The sequence below is a fragment of the Somniosus microcephalus genome, unplaced genomic scaffold, assembly GCF_052327205.1.
Source record: "Somniosus microcephalus isolate GS21.2 unplaced genomic scaffold, FLI_Smic_1.0 unresolved_chr7, whole genome shotgun sequence".
Taxonomy (NCBI): domain Eukaryota; kingdom Metazoa; phylum Chordata; class Chondrichthyes; order Squaliformes; family Somniosidae; genus Somniosus; species Somniosus microcephalus.
Window position 1 is genome coordinate 26,678,561 of NW_028225185.1, and position 17,545 is coordinate 26,696,105.

The 17,545-nt window shown below is 52.2% G+C and overlaps 1 protein-coding gene and 1 pseudogene across 1 annotated transcript in view; both read right to left on the reverse strand.

Annotated features, from left to right (window-relative positions):
- Positions 1-17,545, reverse strand: part of LOC147086661 (uncharacterized) — a 730,919-nt gene that overhangs the window by 112,075 nt on the left and 601,299 nt on the right. The gene's annotated exons all lie outside the window — the stretch shown is intronic.
- LOC147086664 (uncharacterized) lies at positions 7,668-12,454 on the reverse strand (annotated as a pseudogene).

Here is a 17,545-nt window from a genome sequence, read left to right on the forward strand (position 1 = left end):
TCAGTATCGTTCCCCCCAATCACAGGGTGTCCCTCAGTAACGGTCCCCCAATCACAGGGTGTTTCTCAGTAACGGTCCCCCAATCACAGGGTGTTTCTCAGTAACGGTCCCCCAATCACAGGGTGTTTCTCAGTAACGTTCCCCCCAATCACAGGGTGTTCCTCAGTAACGGTCCCCCAATCACAGGGTGTTTCTCAGTAACATTACCCCCAATCACAGGGTGTCCCTCAGTAACTTTCCCCCAATCACAGGGTGTCCCTCAGTAACGTTACCCCCAATCACAGGGTGTCTCTCAGTAACGTTACCCCCAATCACAGGGTGTCTCTCAGTATCGTTCCCCCAATCACAGGGTGTCTCTCAGTAACGTTCTCCAATCACAGGGTGTCTCTTAGTAACATTCCCCCAATCACAGTGTGTCTCTCAGTAACGTTCCCCCAATCACAGGGTCTCTCTCAGTAACGTTACCCCAAATCACAGGGTGTCTCTCAGTAACATTCCCCCCAATCACAGAGTATCTCTCAGTAACGTTCCCCAATCACAGGGTGTCTCCCAGTAACGTTCCCCCAATCACAGGGTGTCTCCCAGTAACGTTCCCCCAATCACAGGGTGTCTCTCAGTAACGTTACCCCCAATCACAGAGTGTCTCTTAGTAACGTTCCCCCAATCGCAGGGTGTCTCTCAGTAACGTTCCCCAATCACAGGGTGTCTCTCAGTAACGTTACCCCAATCACAGGGTGTTTCTCAGTAACGTTACCCCCAATCACAGGGTGTCTCTCAGTAACGTTACCCCAATCACAGGTTGTCTCTCAGTAACGTTCCCCCAATCACAGGGTGCCTCTCAGTAACGTTCCCCCAATCACAGGGTGTCTCTCAATAACATTCTCCCCAATCACATTTTCTCAGCATCTACCCTGTCAAGCCCCTTAAGAATTTTGTATATTTCAATGAGATCACCTCTCATTCTTCTAAACTCCAGAGAATATAGGCCTAGTCTACTCAATCTCTCCTCATAGGAGAATCCCCCCATCCCAGGAACCAGTCTGGTGAACCTTTGCTGCACTCCCTCTATGGCAAGTATGTCCTTCCTTAGCTAAGGAGACCAAAACTGTGCACAATACTCCAGGTGTGGTCTCACCAGGGCCCTATATAATTGCAGTAAGATGTCTTTACTCTTATACTCAAATCCCTTTGTAACAAAATCGAGCATACCATTTGCTTTCCTAATTGCTTGCTGCACCTGCATGTTAATTCTGTTGATCTGATCGAACCCATGGTTGACTGATTTTCCGGGGCCAAGACTCTGAGGGAGGAATAGGCCGAGTCTCCCAAGTAGGGAGCAGGTCCAGCTTCTCTCGGTGTGGTTAGAGACCGACTGTCTTAGGGAGAATGAAGAGGCTGGTCCACCAAGGGAGGGAGGGGGTGGGGGGGCGGGAGAGGTTTGGATGCTATAGCGTGCGGTGTATTATGTATTCAGAGAGGGAGACAACGATGACTTGCATTTATCCAGCACCTTTCACAAAGTGAAACATCCCAAGGCACTTCACAGGAGCGTAAATCAGACAAAACTTGACCCCGAGCCACATAAGGATATATTAGGGACTGGTGACCAAAAGCTGGGTCACAGAGGTCGGTTTTAAGGAGCGTCTTAAAGGAGGAGAGAGAGGCGGAGAGGTTTAGGGAGGGAATTCCAGAGCTTAGGGGCCCGGGCGGCTGAAGGCACGGCCGCCAGTGGCGGAGTGATGGAAATCGGGGGATGCGCGAGAGGCCAGAATTGGAGGAGCGCCGAGATCGCGGAGGGTTGTGGGGGCAGAAGATTCAAACAACAGGTTTGAAGGAAAACAGATAAAGCAGCCCATTCGGCAAGGATTTTGGGGGAGAACCGTACACGATGTCGGAACAAGACAGCGTAAGAGAGGAACCTTCTTATTCTCCCAAGACATAGAATCATAGAAGATAGGGGCAGGAGTCGGCCATTCGGCCCCTCGAGCCTGCTCCGCCATTTAATGAGATCATGGCTGAGCATCCAAATTCAGTGGCCTGTCCCTGCCTTCTCCCCATATCCCTTGATCCCTTTAGCCTTAAGAAATATAGAAACAAAAAGGACTTGATCAATCCTTCGGTCTAGAGTTGTACTCTGGAGGCCAGAATTGGAGGCGCGCAGAGATCTCAAAGGCTTGTGGGGCTGGAGGAGGTAAGAGAGATAGGGAGAGGGCGAAACCACGGAGGGATTTGGACACGAGGATGAGAATTTTAAAATCGAGGCGTTGCCGGACCGGGAGCCAGTGTAGGTCAGCGAGCACAGCGGGGGTGATGGGTGAACAGGACTGGGTGCGAGTTAGGACACGGGGGCAGCAGAGTTTAGGATGAGCTCAAGTTTATGGAGGGTAAAAGATGGGAGGCCAGCCAGGAGTGCGTTAGAATAGTCGAGTCTAGTGGTAATTGGCCGGATTGGGTTTGTCCTGCTTTTAGTGGACAGGACATACCTGGGCAGTTTTCCACATTGTCAGGTAGATGCCAGTGTTGTAGTTGTACTGGAATAGCTTGGCTAGAGGCGCGGCTAGTTCTGGAGCACAAGTCTTTAGCACGACAGCCAGGATGTTGTCAGGGCCCACAGCCTTTGCTGTATCCAGTGCGCTCAGCCGTTTCTTGATGTCGCGTGGAGTGAATCGAATTGGCTGAAGACTGGTTTCTGTGGTGGTGGGGACCTCGGGAGGAGGCCGATACGGATCATCCACTCGGCACTCCACTAGTCTATGTGACAGCTCTCCCAAAGTCCCCAGATTTTAGTGAGGAGAACTTCACAGGGTCGACTGGGCTGGGTGTGTCTTTATCGTGTCTGAATCCAATGCCGAGGTCGATGCCGGGTTGTCTTTCCGGTTTTATTTTTGTACCTTTTTGTAGCAGTTAGTTACAACTGAACGGCTCGCTAGGACATTTCAGAGTGCAGTTAAGAGTCAACCACATTGCTGTGGGTCTGGAGTCACATATAGGCCAGACCGGGTAAGGACGGTAGATTTCCTTCCCTAAAGAACATTGGTGAACCAGATGGGTTTTAATGACAATCCGATAGATTCATGGTCACCATCACTGACAATAGCTTTTTATTAGTTTGTACCCAAACTATCTCTGCCCTGAAGCCCATTCCATTGCTCATTGACTATCTTCCTGGACAGTCTATGTTTCCAGTCTACCTGTGCTAGATTCCTTCTCAAATCTGTACAGCACGGTGGCATAGTGGTTAGCACTGTTGCCTCACAGCGCCAGGGACCCGGGTTCGAATCTGGCCTCGGGCGACTGTCTGTGTGGAGTTTGCACGTTCTCCCCGTGTTTGCGTGGGTTTCCTCCGGGTGCTCCGGTTTCCTCCCACAGTCCAAAGATGTGCGGGTTAGGTTGATTGGTTGTGATAAATTGACCCTTAGTGTTAGGGGGATTAAATACGCGGGGATAGGGTGGATATGTGTTGGTATAGGGGTTACGGGGATCGGGTGGGATATGTGTCGGTGCCGGCTTGATGGGCCAAAATGGCCTCTATCTGCACTGTGGGGTTTCTGTGATTTCTGTGAAATCACAGAAATTGGGCTCTCTTCTAGTTGGGTATTTTCACGTTTGATTTTTCTGTTCCTTTCCATAACCACTTTAAACCTAATTATATTATGATCACTATTACCCAGATGTTCCCCACTACAACACACTCCACTTGCCCAATTTAATTCCCCTGAACTAGATCCATCACTGCTTCCTTCCTCGTTGGGCTAGAAACACACTGAGAAAGGAAGTTCTCCTGTACATGTTTTAGGAATTCTTCACCCTCCTTGCCCTTTACTCTGTTTCTCCCCCCCCCCCCCCCGAGTCTATATTAGGGTAATTGAAGTCCCCTACTATTACTGCTCTTTTATTTTTACATTTCTCTGAAATTTGCCTGAAGGTTTGCTCCACAATCTCCTCCCTATTTGGGGGACTATAGTAAACATCCATCCTTTTCTGTTCCGTAACTCTAGTCAAATAGATTCAGTCTTTGACCCCCTAGTATATCGTCCCTCCGTAGAACTTTAATATTATCCTCGATTACAGGACAAAGCAGCCCGCTTAATCGGCACCCCATCCACCACCTTAAACATTCACCCCCTGCACCGTGGCTGCAGTGTGGACCATCTACAAGATGCACTGCAGCAACTCGCCAAGGCTTCTTCGGCAGCACCTCCCAAACCCGCCACCTCTTCCACCTAGAAGGACAAGGGCAGCAGGCGCATGGGAACACCACCACCTCCAAGTTCCCCTCCAAGTCACACACACCATCCTGACTTGGAAATATATTGGCCGTTCCTTCATCGTCGCTGGGTCAAAATCCTGGAACTCCCTCCCTAACAGCACTGTGGGAGCACCTTCACCACACGGACTGCAGCGGTTCAAGAAGGCGGCTCACCACCACCTTCTCAAGGGCGATTCGGGATGGGCAATAAATGCCGGCCTTGCCAGCGACGCCCAGATCCCACAAACAAATTTTAAAAAAATTAACTCTGCCACCCCGTCCTGTCTTTTTTCCTTCCCTATTCCCCCTGAATGCGTTGTAGGCAAGAATGTTTAGTACCCATTCCTGCTCATGTTTGAACCAGGTCTCCATTATAGCCATTATTATGTCATAACCCCAGGTGGCAACTTGCACCTGCAGCTCACCAACCTTGTTTGTAACATTCCTGGCATTAACACACGTGTATTCTAACACCATGCTAGTCGGCTTTGCCTTTTTCCTCCATCTCAGCCCTGCTCTTTCTACGCTATTCTTTGTTCTGTTGCTGTTTGTCCCTCCTCGTTTTCGATGCACTTTACTCTCCTCACCGCTGCTGCTTGGCAAGTTATCGTGGTGCCCCTCCCCCCCCCGCCAAATTAGTTTCAACCCTCCCCCACAGTCCTAGCTAACCTCCCCCGCGAGGAGATTGGTCCCAGCACGATGTGGTCTCCTCTACATTGGGGAGACCAAATGCAGATTGGGTGACCGCTTTGCGGAACACCTCCGTTCAGTCCGTAAGGATGACCCCGAGCTTCCGGTCATCTGTCACTTTAATTCACTGCCCCACTCCCACTCGGACCTCACCGTCCTCGGCCTCTTGCATTGTTCCACAGAAGCTCAGCGTAAGCTCGAGGAACAGCACCTCATCTTCCGATTAGGCACTTTACAGCCTTCCGGACTCAATATCGAGTTCAACAACTTCAGATCATAACCTCGGCCCCTATCATATTTTTATATATTTTTTATCCACACTTTTGGTTTGTGCCTTTTCCTTTTTTTTTCTCTCTCCCACATGGCAGCTGTCTCTCACTCTGCCAGCGTATTTCACACTTCATCTAGAGCCGTCCTTTGTTTCTTTACCTGTCCTATTACCATCTCGTCTCGCCTTGATTATCTCTTAATGTCTCTTCACCTCTCTCAGAGTTTCCCTTTTGTTCTTTCATCCCCTCCCCCATTTTCCCTAAACTTGCTTTTTAATCTGTTTCAATTCCTGTGTTTCTCAGTTCTGACGAAGGGTTTCGACCTGAAACGTTAACTCTCCACGGATGTTGCCCTGGCTTGCTGAGTTTTTCCAGCGTTTTCTGTTGTTATTTTGGTCCCAGCGCTGTTCAGGTGCGACCCATCCGGCTTGTACAGGTCCCTCCTGTATAAGATTTGAGTATAAGAGTAAAGACGTCTCACTGCAATTATATAGGGCCCTGGTGAGACCACACCTGGAGTATTGTGTACAGTTTTGGTCTCCTTACCTAAGGAAGGATATACTTGCCATAGAGGGAGTGCAGCGAAGGTTCACCAGACTGGTTCCTGGGATGGGGGGATTGTCCTGTGAGGAGAGATTGAGTAGACTAGGCCTATATTCTCTAGAGTTTAGAAGAATGAGAGGTGATCTCATTGAAACATACAAAATTCTTACAGGGCTCGACAGGGTAGATGCAGGGAGGATGTTTCCCCCTGGCTGGAGAGTCTAGAACCAGGGGTCACAGTCTCAGGATAAGGGGTCGGCCATTTAGGACTGAGATGAGGAGGAATTTCTTCACTCAGAGGGTGGTGAATCTTTGGAATTCTCGACCCCAGAGGGCTGTGGAGACTCAGTCATTGAGTATATTCATGACAGAGATCAATAGATTTTTGAATATTAAGGGAATCAAGGGATATGGGGATAGTGCAGGGAAGGGGAGATGAGGTAGAAGATCAGCCATGATCTTATTGAATGGTGGAGCAGGCTCGACTCCTGCTCCCATTTCATATGTTCTCCTGCCCCAGAACTGGCCCCAGTGCCCCAGGAATCTGAAGCCCTCCTTTCTGCACCAATTCTCCAGCCACGCATTCACCTGCACTATCTTCCTGTTTCTGTACTCACTCACTCAAAAAGGGATCGCCGCTTTTGAGGCCTTGTTCTTTAATCTATTTCCTAGCTCCTGAAACTCTGCCTGTAGGACCTCAACCCTTTTCCTTCCTAGGTCATTGGTTCCAACATGGACCACGACTTCTGGCTGTTCGTTCCCCTTCCCCTCGCAGAATGTCCTGCACCCATACTTTATGCATCAAAAGCTGAGTGCAAAACCACCCCGCCCCATTCTATTGTATTTGATCAGTTACAACAACCTGCATTTAAATAGCGCCTTTAACGTAGTAAAACGTCACAAGGCGCTTCACAGGAGCGTAATTCAGACAAAACTTGATCAAAGAGGTCGGTTTTAAGGAGCATCTTAAAGGAGGAGAGAGCGAGGCGGAGAGGTTTAGGGAGGGAATTCCAGAGCTCGGAGCCCTGGCGCGGTCGCCAATGGCGGAGCGATGGAAATCGGGGGATGCGCGAGAAGCCGGAATTGGAGGAGCGCAGAGATCCCGGAGGGCTGGAGGAGGTTACAGAGATAGGGATTTGCACACAAGGATGAGAATTTTAAAATCGAGGCGTTGCCGGACCGGGAGCCAATGTAGGTCAGCGAGCACAGGGTGAACGGGACTTGGTGCGAGTTAGGACACGGGCAGCCGAGTTTTGGATCACCTCGAGTTTATGGAGGATGGAAGTAGTGTCTTTGTTGTTTTGACATTTCAAGAATGGTAAGCTTTGTTAAGTACTGTAAATATCCTTTATGCACACAAATATGTTCACTTAGTTGTTTAATTTTCAATAAAATTGTCTGTTGGGTCATGGCCTCAACTTCAACCTGATAAACTGTATGATCAATCTGACAGCCCAACTTGAGAACATGCTGCAACCCATGACATATTCCAGCAGGAACGTAGGAGGCCATTCAGCCCTGCGAGCATGTTCCGCCTTTCATAGAAACATAGAAGATAGGAGCAGGAGTCGGCCATTCGGCCCCTCGAGCCTATTCCGCCATTTAATGAGATCATGGCTGATCATCTAAATTCAGTACCCTGTCCCTGCTTTCTCCCCATATCCCTTGATCCCTTCAGCCTTAAGAAATATATCTAACTCCTTCTTGAATATATTTAATGAATTGGCCTCAACTGCCTTCTGTGGTAGAGAATTCCACAGGTTCACCACTCTCTGGGTGAAGAAATTCCTCCTCATCTCTGTCCTAAATGGCTTACCCCTTATCCTTAGACTGTGACCCCTGGTTCTAGACTCCCCGGCCATCGGGAACATCCTTCCTGCATCTAGTCTGTCTAGTCCTGTTAGAATGTTATAAGTTTCAATGAGATCCCCTCTCATTCTTCTAAACTCCAGCGAGTATAAGCCCAATCAACCCAATCTCTCTTCATACATCATTCCTGCCATCCCAGATTTCAATTAGATCGTGGCTGATCTGTATCTTAACTCCCTTCTACCCACCAATAAGCCAGAGTATGCTGATGAGGGTTTTCTGTTCACTACATCAACCGAAACGTTGGGCAGGGAGGGGTGCACTCCGCTCATAGGGGACAGTAGGCCCACTTACAGGAGACAAATTTCGTGTCGAAAGCCCGAAAACATATCAGTGCCAGCCAAGGGTGTCTGAACCAGTCCCGTCAGTCACCGAGGTAATGATTCAGACGCACAACCTTAAATGAAGTCAGCTTAAAGGAGAAGGAAAGGTGATTGGGCAGATGCATGGCAAATGCAGTATAATGTGGATTAATGCGAGGTTATCCACTTTGGTGGCAGAAACAGGAAGACAGATTATTATCTGAACGGCAATAGATTGGGAGAAGGGGAAGTGCAACGAGACCTGGGTGTCCTTGTGCACCAGTCGCTGAAGGTAAGCATGCAGGTGCAGCAGGCGGTTAAGAAGGCAAATGGTATGTTGGCCTTCATAGCGAGAGGGTTTGAGTACAGGAGCAAGGATGTCTTGCTGCAGTTGTACAGGGCCTTGGTGAGACCACATCTTGAGTATTGGGTGCAGTTTTGGTCGCCTTATCTGAGGAAGGATGTTCTTGCCATGGAGGGAGTTCAGCGAAGATTCACCAGGCTGATACCTGGGATGGCAGGAATGACGTATGAAGAGAGATTGGGTCGATTAGGCTTATATTCGCCAGAGTTTAGAAGAATGAGAGGGGATCTCATTGAAACTTATAAAATTCTAACAGGACTAGACAGACTAGATGCAGGAAGGATGTTCCCGATGGTCAGGGAGTCCAGAACCAGGGGTCACAGTCTAAGGATAAGGGGTAAGCCATTTAGGACTGAGATGAGGAGGAATTTCTTCACCCAGAGAGTGGTGAACCTGTGGAATTCTCTACCACACAAGGCAGTTGAGGCCAATTCATTCATTAAATATATTCAAGAAGGAGTTAGATATATTTCTTAAGGCTAAAAGGATCAAGGGATATGGGGAGAAGGCAGGGACAGGGTACTGAATTTGGATGATCAGCCATGATCTCATTGAATGGCGGAGCAGGCTCGAGGGGCCGAATGGCCTACTCCTGCTCCTATCTTCTATGTTTCTGTGTGTCTTGAATCGGCCGGGATTATCAAACCTAAAGAGGCCGTTAGCGAAGCAAGGGAAAGAGCGGAATCAATGGGAGAGTTCTATCAAAGAGCTGGCACAGGCACGATGGGCTGAATGGCCTCCTTCTACGTTGTATCATCCTATGTGACATGAATCAATCATTCATGAAAGAAAGACTTATGAAATAATACTGAGCGGCCTGCGGGTGGCGCTGTCCAGGGAGAGTATAAATACTCGGGCACGGGCCCAGCTTGCGCAGGACATTCTTAACAGGAACTAGTGAAGGACACAACTAGACCTCCATGTTGTAACACAGTTGATTAAAGCATTGTTTAACGCTTAGACCAAGTGCCTAGTAGTTTTCTTACATCACTATGATTCTATGAAGGAAAATGAACTCGCATTTATCCCGTGCCTTTCACGGTCTCAGGGCATCCCAAAGCACTTCACAGCCATTGAAGCACTTTTTGACATGTAGTCGCCGTTGTGACGTTGGAAACAATGTGTAGCTTGAAGCTCACCCGTTTTACATTAACACAATGCATGCAGTGCGCGAACAATCGACCGAAACCAGTTCCCAGTCGTCTGTTGCCGCTCGTCAGTGCCCGTAGAGGAGGACTGACAGGGGAAGTGCCTGATTGTCGCGCCTTCGTCCCCACTCGGGCGGGGAGGGGCTTTTCTAAACCCGGCCCCAGCCACCGGTCAAATAGCGAAGCGAGATCCGATCGGCGGTCCCAGCGCACACGCTCAATGGAGACGGGCCAACACCGCAGCGTACGGCCACTGCGATCCCGGTCCAGACGCAAGGGGAGGGTGGGGCCTGTTCGGTCAGGACAGCCGCAGCTCGTTTGAAAGGTGTTGCCAGAGGGTCCTGCGGGCGACGGAGTCACCCAGTGAAACATTTTGCTCCAGGGTCTGGTTCAAACAAGCGTCTCGCCCGCCTTGTGGCATTCTGCTCTTCCCTCCGACGGGATTCCCGTCTGTCTCCTTTCCCCAGCTTCGCATTTCGCTGCTCCCGCTTGTTCTTACCCTGCCACCTTTTCCCTGGCTCTGTACTTGCTTAAAAAGCTGTCCATCTCTTAACATCGTAATCGGATAACTCTTTGAAAGAGCCGGCACAGGACGCTGGGCCGAATGGCCTCCTTCGGTGCGGTATCATTTAAAAAAAAAAGTTGTTCATTCGTTCCTGGGATGTGGGCGTCGCTGGTAACGCCAGCATTTATTGCCCATCCCTAATTGCCCTCGAGAAGGTGGTGGTGAGCCGCCTTCTTGAACCGCTGCAGTCCGTGTGGTGAAGGTGCTCCCACAGCGCTGTTAGGGAGGGAGTTCCAGGATTTTGACCCAGCGACGATGAAGGAACGGCCGATATATCTCCAAGTCAGGATGGTGTGTGTGACTTAGAGGGGAACTTGGAGGGGGTGGTGTTCCCGTGCGCCTGCTGCCCTCGTCCTTCTAGGTGGAAGAGGTCGCGGGTTTGGGAGGTGCTGCCGAAGAAGCCTTGGCGAGTTGCTGCAGTGCATCTTGTAGACGGTCCACACTGCAGCCACGGTGCGCCGGTGGTGGAGGGAGTGAATGTTTAAGGTGGTGGACGGGGTGCCGATCAAGCGGGCTGCTTTGTCCTGGATGGTGTCGAGTTTCTCGAGTGTTGTTGGAGCTGCAACTCATCCAGGCAAGTGGAGAGTGTTCCATCACACTCCTGACTTGTGCCTTGTAGATCATCCCACGATCTTCCAGTTCTGAGGAACGGTTGTCGACCTGAAACGTTAACTCTGCTTTTTTTGCGTTTGGCTTTAAAAAAAAAAAAAAGTTCAGACTTCTGGCATCTGCAATCTGCAGTATCTTGCCTTTAGCTTCCGTCTCTTCCACTGGTTTAGTTGGCGAGATAGGAGAAAGCGGAGGGAGAATGGGGCGCCAAACTGTACTCTGCCCAACGACAGGGAGAATGAAGTCCTCGCGCCCGGGGCTGGCGGGGGGGAGGGGGGGGATGAAACAAGATGGAGACCTGCGGGAGGGGCTCCCTAAATAGGGAACTGCGTCCATTCCTAAAACAGCAGGGCGTGGAGGGGGTTTGGCGAGCGGGGAGGAGGGGATGACATGAATCAGTCATTCATGAAAGAAAGACTCATGAAATAATACTGAGCAGCCTGTGGGTGGCGCTGTCCAGGGAGAGTATAAATACTCGGGCACGGGCCCAGCTTGCTCAGGACATTCTTAACAGGAACTAGTGAAGGACACAACTAGACCTCCATGTTGTAAAACAGTTGATTAAAGCTTTGTTTAACGCTTAGACCGAGGGCCTAGTAGTTTTCTGACGTCAGGGGAGGCATTAGCTGGAGTTCGGAGCTAGGCGAGTTGCCCCCCCGAGCTTGCTGCCAGGCCTCGTTTGTACCCCCGAGGGTCGGTTCGACGCTCACACGAATACTCTTCCCCTGGCGATTACACCCCCCCCCCTGAATATCTCCGCCAGCGGAGGGGGGACTCGAGTGCGCCGACGTGATGAGGTTAACACTGGGAGGTGAGCGCACTGTCTCGGCCAGCGGTTGCGCTGGGCGCGTTGTCACCTGCTGGGGCGGACGGAGGCGTCGTTGGGCGATTCCCGGCGGGCGCACACCGGTGCCGGGACAGGTTGGTGGTGTTGCTGAAGGCCTTGCCGCAGGGGCAGCGGGAGGGCCGCTCTCCGGGCGTGGGTGAGGTGGTGGGCGGCCAGGGCGCCCCGGTGCGCCAGCTGGTGCTTGCGCAGGCTGGCGCGCTGGCTGAAGGCCCGGCCGCAGGCCCGGCAGGGGTAGGGCCTCTCCCCCGTGTGGGTGCGCATGTGCAGCGCCAGCGCGGCGGCCCCGGGGAAAGGCTTGCCGCAGACGAGGCAGGGGAAAGGCCGGAGGCCGGCGTGGGCGCGCCGGTGGGTGGCCAGGGTGGAGGACTGGGCAAACTCCTTGCCACACTCGGGGCACTGGTAGGGCCGCTCCTGGGTGTGGGTGCGGAGGTGGGTGGCGAGGGTGGAGGCGCGGCCAAACTCCTTGGCGCACCGCGGGCAGGGGAAGGGCCTCTCGCCACTGTGGGTGCGCTGGTGGGCGGCGAGGTGGGAAGACTGGGCAAACTCCTTGCCGCACACGGGGCACTGGTAGGGCCGTTCCCCGGTGTGGGTGCGGAAATGGGTGGCGAGGGTGGAGGCGCGGGCAAAGCCCTTGGCGCACCGCAGGCAGCGGAAGGGCCTCTCGCCGCTGTGGGTGCGCTGGTGGGCCAGCAGGTTGGCGGAGCGGCCAAAGGCCTTGCCGCACCGCGGGCAGCGGAAGGGCTTGCGGCCGGGGCACTGGTGGGCCGCAAGCCCGGCGGGGCGGCTGAACTCACGCCCGCAGGCCCGGCAGCGCTGCAGCCGCTCGCCCGAGTGGACCCGCTGGTGCCGCTTGAGGTGGGAGTTCTGGGTGAAGCTCCTGCCGCACTCCGAACAGATGAACCGCTTCGGGCCGTCGGGTGAGCCTTGGCTGTCAGCCCCCGGCTCCTGGACTGTCTGAGGGGCCCGCTCAGTCTGGGGCTCGTCCGCCATGAGCGCAGTCGGCTGCTCCTGGAACAGAGAGAGATCCCCGTTAATTCTCCTGACTGCTTGTTGTGAATCTCTCGCCCCCCCACTCTCAGCTGGCCTTTCCCCCCCCCCCCACCGAGTCTTGGCAAGTTATTTGGGTTTTCAGTCCGAGATTACTTTCTAAGGAACTCCGCCTCCCCTTCTCATTGACTTGCATCCCTCCGACTCCCCCCTCGCCCCCCACTCCCCCTCCTCTCTCCTCCCCCTCCTCTCTCCTCCCCCTCCCCTCCTCTCCCCCCTCCCCTCCCCCTCCCTCCTCCCCTGCTCTCCCTCCCCCTCCTCCCCTCCTCTCCCCTCCCCTCCCCCTTCTCTCCCCTCCCCCTCCTCCTCCCTCCCCCCTCCTCCCTCCACTCCCCTCCCCCTCCTCTCCCCTCCCCCCCACTCTCCTCCCCCTCCCCCTCCCCTCCCCCTCCCCTCCCACTCCCCCTCCCACTCCCCCTTCCTCCCCTCCCCCTCCTCCCTCCCCCTCCTCCCCCCTCCCCCTCCTCCCTCCCCCTTCTCTCCCCTCCCCCTCCCCCTCCTCTCCCCTCCCCCTCCTCCCCCACTCCTCCCCTCCCACTCCCCCTCCCCTCCCCCTTCTCTCCCCTCCCACTCCCCCTCCTCCCCTCCCCCTTCTCTCCCCTCCCCCTCCTCTCCCCTCCCCCCCACTCCTCCCCCCCACTCCCCCTCCCCTCCCCCTTCTCTCCCCTCCCACTCCCCCTCCTCCCCTCCCCCTCCTCCCCTCCCCCTTCTCTCCCCTCCCCCTCCCCCTCCTCTCCCCTCCCCCTCCTCCCCCTCCCCCCTAGGTGTCACAGACAGTCAAATCTCCAGCCTTCCACCCTTACCGATCTGAAGGACTTGTTCAAAATGAAGGCGGGCAGTTGAAAGGCAGCCCTTGGTGCGAGGCCAGATGATTGCCAAACTGGGCCTAGATCGGCAGACTGACTGTTACGTGCCGAACAAGTGTCTTCAAAGCCTGTTTGAAACCTCCCTCTCCGTGACTGATTTCAATCCACCTACAACCTTAACCCTTGCCCTCCTGGTAATTCTGCATCTGTGTCTGGTCTGCCATTTGTGTGTGTTTCTGTGTCTGTCTGTATGTTTGTCAATGTGTTTCCACGTGTGTGTATGTCTATGTGTGTTTGTACTTCTTTGTATGTCTATATTCATGTCTGTGTCTGTGTGTGTGTGTGTGTGTGTGTGTGTTGTGTGTATGTATAGACACAAAATCCCTTACCTAACAAAAATCTATCAATCTCAGTTTTGAAATGTTCAATTGACCCCCCAGCCTCCACAGCTTTTTCAGGGAGAGAGTTTCAGATTTCAGTGCTTCCTGACATCACCCCTGAATGGCCTGGCTCTAGAAACATCGAAAATTAGGAGCAGGAGTAGACCATTCGACCCTTCGAGCCTGCTCCGCCATTCAATATGATCATGGCTGATCCTCTATCTCAATAACATATTCCCGCTCTCTCCCCCATACCCCTTGATGCCTTTTGTGTCTAGAAATCTATCTATCTCCTTCTTAAATAGATTCAGTGACTTGGCCTCCACAGCCTTCTGTGGTAGAGAATTCCACAGGTTCACCACCCTTTGAGTGAAGAAATTCCTCCTCATCTCAGTCCTAAATGTCCTACCCCGTATCCTGAGACCGTGACCCCTCGTTCTAGACGCCCCCCAGCCAGGGGAAACATCCTCCCTTGCATCCAGTCTGTCTAGCCCTGTCAGAATTTTATACATTTTGTAGGAGTCTACGTACAAAAAATACTGAACTCGGAGAGGTTCAACAGAAAAGGTTTAATTGTTGAGGCTGCATGCTGAACACAAAATGGAGTCAGAGACTACACAAAGTCCGACTGCCTTTCATCAGTGCACAGCTTCGACTGCTCCTCCCCCGCTCTGGGCTTAACTATGTTGCAGATCGAGTTTCTTAAAGGTGTGATCCTTCTTAAAGGCATGACGCCTGATTTATAGTCTACGGACCGGAAAGTGGATTGTGTCCTTTCTGTGATCAGTACGCCACAATTTCTAATTTTAAGGTTATACCCCTTTGTTCTGGGTTTCCACCACACCAGAGGAAATCGTTTCTCTCTTATCATTTTGATGAACTTGATTGACGAGCTGTTTTTCGGACAGGTTTTCCCCAGGGGTCGATACCAGGACAAGTGCTGGTTTTGATATACATTAATGACTTGGACTTGGTGAGTACAGGGCACAATTTCGAAATCTGCAGCAGACTCACCTTGGAAGTATTGTGAACAGGGCTTAAGATAGGAGCAGGAGTAGGCCATTCTGGGATGGCCTGATACCTGGGATGGCAGGAACGACATATGAGGAGAGATTGGGTCGATTGGGCTTATATTCGCTAGAGTTTAGAAGAATGAGAGGAGATCTCATTGAAACTTAAAAAATTCTAACAGGACTAGACAGACTAGATGCAGGAAGGATGTTCCCGAAGGTCGGGGAGTCCAGAATCAGGGGTCACAGTCTAAGGATAAGGGGTAAGCCATTTAGGACAGTGATGAGGAGGAATTTCTTCACCCAGAGAGTGGTGAACCTGTGGAATTCTCTACCACACAAGGCAGTAGAGGCCAATTCATTAAATATATTCAAGAAGGAGTTCGATATATTTCTTAAGGCTAAAGGGATCAAGGGATATGTGGAGAAAGCAGGGACAGGGTACTGAATTTGGATGATCAGCCATGATCTCATTGAATGGCGGAGCAGGCTCGAGGGGCCGAATGGCCGACTCCTGCTCCTATCTTCTCTGTTTCTATAGTGATAGACTTCAAGAGGACATTGACAGGCTAGTGGAACGGGCGGACACCAGGTGGCAACAACAACAACCTGCCTTTAGCCAGTGCCTTTAACGTAGTAAAATATTCCAAGGTGCGTCACAGGAGCATAAGTGAGACAAAATTTCACACATAAAGGAAAATAGAAAGACTTGCGTTTCTCCAGCCCCTTTCACCACCTCAGGACGTCCCAAAGCGCTTCACAGCCAATGAAGGACTTTTTTTGAAGTGTGGTCACTGTTGTAATGCGGGAAACGCGGCAGCCAATTTGCGCACAGCAAGCTCCCACAAACAGCAATGTGATAAATGACCAGATCATCTGTTTTTGTGATGTTGATTGGGGGGATAAATATTGGCCCAGGACACTGGGGAGAACTCCACTTAGAAATAGTGCCATAGTGTGGCGGGCCCACCAGAGGATTACGGACAATTGTATATAATTCCTTTTACAGCAATGTAGTACAGCTGGGGGCTGCACCTTTAATGTATCTGTTAACTGAACTAGGGCTTCTTTCCTGTACTCCGCATGATGACGTCACGCCGTCCGTCACGTGATCTCTCAACGGCGGGAAGAACGTGATGACGTCATGACGTCAGAGCTCAGAACCTGCTTGCAGTTGAGCTCGGAACCTGCTAGCAGTTGAGCTCGGAACCTTCTAGCAGTTTCCAGAGAGGCTTTCAAGCAGACCAGACCCATTTGCATTGTATCCTACAGTTTCCTGTACAGCTTCGTTTGTTCATTAAATTTTATTGTTTTTGATTTTCTGAGTTGATCTCAATTCTTCGGCTAGGAACCCCAGTTCCTACATTGGTGACCCCGATTTCTTCGAACAATTTTCGTTGAAGTTACATCATGGACACGAACGCCGTCACCCTCAAACTGCCGCAAGTTTGGGAGCAACAACCAGCCGCGTGGTTTTTCCAGGCGGAAGCCCAATTTGCAATCCGGGGAGTAGCAGCGGATTCGACCCGTTATTATTACGTGGTCTCCGCCCTCGACAGCGCCACGGCCTCACGGGTCGTCAGCCGCCTCGAGAGTCCACCGAACGATGGCAAGTACGAAGCTTTAAAAGCACGTTTACTGCAGATTTTCGGTCTGTCCAAGTCGGAGCGCGCTCGCAGACTTATCTCCATGCCCGGCCTCGGGGACTCAAAGCCATCAGAGCTCATGAGCCAAATGCTCACGCTTTTGGGCTCGGAATCACAATGTTTTCTGTCCCGCGAGCTGTTTCTCTGTCAACTACCAGAGCCAATACAGACGGCCTTGGCCAATTCCGCGATCACGGATTGTGCTGAACTCGCCGTGGAAGCGGATAAAATATTCACCGTCTCACAACAATCTTGTGCAGCCACGAGGCGCCCATCCCCCACAAGAGCGAAGCCGACTCCTCCTCCTGCAGGCTGGTGTGCATACCACGCTCGTTTCGGCGCGAAGGCCAGAAATTGCCGTCCGCCCGGCAGTTTCTCACCAAAAAAAAACCTACCTCAAACCAGCGGTTTCTGAGAAGATCAATAAGGCCTAAGGGACGCGCCGGAGTTGCGATGGCCATTGGGTCCATAGGGAAACTCCTATACATTACAGACTCCCTGTTAGGGTGACGTTTTCTCTGTGATACTGGCTCCCAGTGCAGTATCCTACCAGCGTCGAAGCTAGATCTTCAATCCGGCGGTCAAGGTCCCCCCCTCGAGGCAGCCAATGGTGCGGCCATTCGCACGTTCGGAAAGCGTAGGTCCAGTTGAGTTTTGGCGGCCAACGTTTTGTTTGGGAGTTCATCACGGCGAAAGTCTCACAGGCCATCCTGGGGGCAGATTTCTTCTGCGCAAATGGGTTTCTCGGCGATGTCCGATACTGCCGGATAATCAGTGCCTCCACTTTTCACTCGGTCCCCTGCCACCGAAGCACCGCGATGTCTTGGTCAGTTGCCTGTGCAGTCCCATCTCCAAATGAGTTCTCTCGTCTTCTCAGTGAGTTCCCTGAGCTCACCAGGCCCACATTTTCTTCTTCAGTCGCGAGGCACGGTGTGGCGCACCACATTACCACGACAGGATCCCCCGTTTATGCGAGAGCTCGAAGGCTGGAACCCGGTAAACTCACGGCCGCCAAGGCGGAGTTCCATACAATGGAACGCCTGGGTATTATTCGACGTTCGAATAGTCCTTGGTCCTCGCCATTACACATTGTTCCTAAGCCGGGCGGCGGATGGCGACCATGCGGCGACTACAGACGCCTGAATGAGGCTACCGCACCGGATCGGTACCCAATTCCTCACATTCAGGATTTTTCGGCCCA